This window comes from Antechinus flavipes, chromosome 2 (assembly GCF_016432865.1).
Source record: "Antechinus flavipes isolate AdamAnt ecotype Samford, QLD, Australia chromosome 2, AdamAnt_v2, whole genome shotgun sequence".
Lineage (NCBI taxonomy): Eukaryota > Metazoa > Chordata > Mammalia > Dasyuromorphia > Dasyuridae > Antechinus > Antechinus flavipes.
Genome location: NC_067399.1, coordinates 263,170,522 through 263,173,462, shown reverse-complemented (window position 1 = coordinate 263,173,462; position 2,941 = coordinate 263,170,522).

Sequence of the window (2,941 nt, the reverse complement as noted above, 5' to 3'; positions counted from 1 at the left end):
CTCTTGCAATGTTCTCATTTGTAAAATAAGCAGCTTGGGCAAAATGCTTTCTAAAGTGTGTTCCAATATAAACATTCTGTGGTTCATTTGTCATTTGACAGTCATTATCCTGCATTCTCTCATTGTTGTTAGTTATCCTTTTGTAATCTGCTTAAGACAGAAATATATGGGTCTGAAATTCAAAATAAAAGGGAAGTTTGCTCAGCTTCCATAAAATGGATGATGGTATTACCACAGAAAGTAAGAATGGAATCTTGTGGAACCCCACCTTCATGTATTGGAAAGGAGAAAGTAGCCATTGAAAGGCATTTGAAAGAGATCGGTAGAAAGAGAAAGTGAGTGGTGTCTTCAGAATCAATGGAGTCAAAAGAGATTGGTCAATAATTTTATTGTTTTAATTAACATGAACTTTTCTTTTTCACTATCTACTCATAGTCCCAATGAAAAAAGAAAAAGAAAAACCTTGTGAGAATTATATCTAGTCAAGCAAAGTAATTCCCAAATTGACCATGTAAAGCATGTCTTTTTCTGTCCTGAGTCAGGACATACAAAATTTTCATAAATAGTCTTCTGGAATCATGATTGATAATTGAATTGATCACATTTTAAACTATTTCAAAGTTGTTTGTTTTATGTTATTGTATAAATTGTTGTCTTGGTTTTGTTTACATCACTCTGCATTGGTTCACATAAGTTTTCCAAGATTTCTCTGAAACTCTCCATTTTATCACAACAAATGAATAAAACATTTATGTGCTTATTTTGTGCAAAACATTTCACTAAGCATGGGGATAAACATATGATTCAAATAATCTTTGTTGTCAAAGAATGTGAGACCACATTCTAATGATGGAGATAGTTCATTTGGAAATTTTCAATGGCTAGTCAGATGGGATGATCCCATGGCTCTTGGGGTATAACAGTATTTAACATCATTTCCACAAATAAAATCATATCATTTTCTGATAATGAGAATTTGAAAGTAATCCAGTCTTTGGTGGCAAGAATATTCTCTGTTGAATCTTTGAAAGATGTGGTTGTAGCACCTGCAGGAACAATGATTAGGCTGCATCTTCAGAGCAATTGCTTCCTAGGATGGTGTTTTGTAAATTGAGCTGTAATATTCTTAAGGTTCTTGTGCTCAAGGCCATGAGGTATTTTCCTCAGGATCTGAGTGAAGATAGTGGTTGAGGTGTTGCTCTTGATAGTAGTAGTGGTTTTACTTTCTTGATCTTTCATTTTCTCAGGGTACCTGCTGCTTCAGCTAGTCTATCTTGAGTGGAAGTTAGTAGGAAGTTGAAGGAGAGTGGGCCAGCCTTTCTCCATAGGAATTACATCCTTGGAAAATAGTTGTGAGGGTCTGATTAAAAGAAGTTTCAATGACTTGATAGACGTTGTTATTTCTAAGGTTCTTGAGTTCTAAATTCTGGGCTCCATCATGGTCTTAAGGGAAATAGCTATTGAGGTGGTAGTGGTAATAGTGGTCTTATTCATCTGGCACCAACTTCCTTCTTCCCTCTGCCAAGTTGCCATGTTACTTCAGCTAAGCTAGCTCACTTTTGGTACAGCATGATCCATTACACTGATATGACAAATTATTCAGCCAATTTGCCAGTTAACGAAAATTTCTTTAGGTTCCAGGTTTTTTTGCCATTACAAAAAGAATTCCAACAAATATTGTTTATATATATATATATTTCATTTTTTTGATCTCTTTTTGGTTATGGTCCTAGTAGTGACATTATTTCAAAAGATATGCACAGTTTAGTGATTATATGGACAGAGTTCCAAATAATTTTTCAGAATAGTTGGACATATTAATAGCCCCAGTAAAAGTACAATAACGTGCCTGACTATACAACATATGTCATTTCCTTTCTTTCTTTTTGTCATCTATAATAATCTTAGGGATGTGAGATAGAAACTTGGAGTTGATTTAATTTTCATTTTTCTAATAGTGATTTGAAACACTTTTTTATATGGCTATTGGATTTTTTTTCCCTGAAAATTATCAAAATAAGAGCCTAATCATTATATTTCAAGAAATAAATTAATCATGGAAGCCAATGACTCTATGAGGCAATAAGAACTATTAAAACAAAATCAAAAGACTGAAAAAGGAGAAGAAATTATAAAGTGTGTAATAGCAACAAGTAATTGATCTGGAAAATAGATTGAGGAGAAAAAAATCAAAAATCACTGATCTATAGAATTTATCCTAATTTTCATGGAGATTGTTGCTTGGGTAAGATTTTATACTTCTTGTGGCTAGTTATTAATTCTCTTTCAACTACATTTTATATAGTTCTCATTTTATTTTGATTTCCCCTCCCTAACCACATCATTCTATTTATTAAAAAATATTTAAAACTATCTCATCAAACGTGCTTTATTTCATTGGGGATATAATTTGATTTTGTGCCCAAGCTGTGTTATTTTCTGAGGCAATGCTTGTACATGTTTTGAAGACATTCTCTTTTGTATTTGTGTTTTGTTGTTGTGACCATAATATATTGTTCATTATAGTGGAGTTTTTTGTTTTTGTTTATCCATTCTTTCAGGGAATTGATGTTAGGTCTTGACTCTGCCATCTTTCTGGATGCATTTTTGTTTTTCTTCCTGAGTTATTTTTACCTTCTGAATCTTACCTTCTGAATCCAATTCTTCCTGTGCAACAAGAGAACTGGTTCTGCACTCATATATTTTATCTAGGATATACTATGACATATTTAACATGTATAATACTGCTTGTCATCTAGGGGAGAGGGTAGTGAAAGGGAGGGAAAGTCTGAACAGAAGTGAGTGCAAGGGATAATGTTGTAAAAAAAATTACCCAGGCATATGTTCTGTCAATAAAAAGTTACAATTAAAAAATAAATAATCATTCAGTACCTGGAAATTCTATACATCCACTTACTGGATGATTATTCTTTCTGCACAA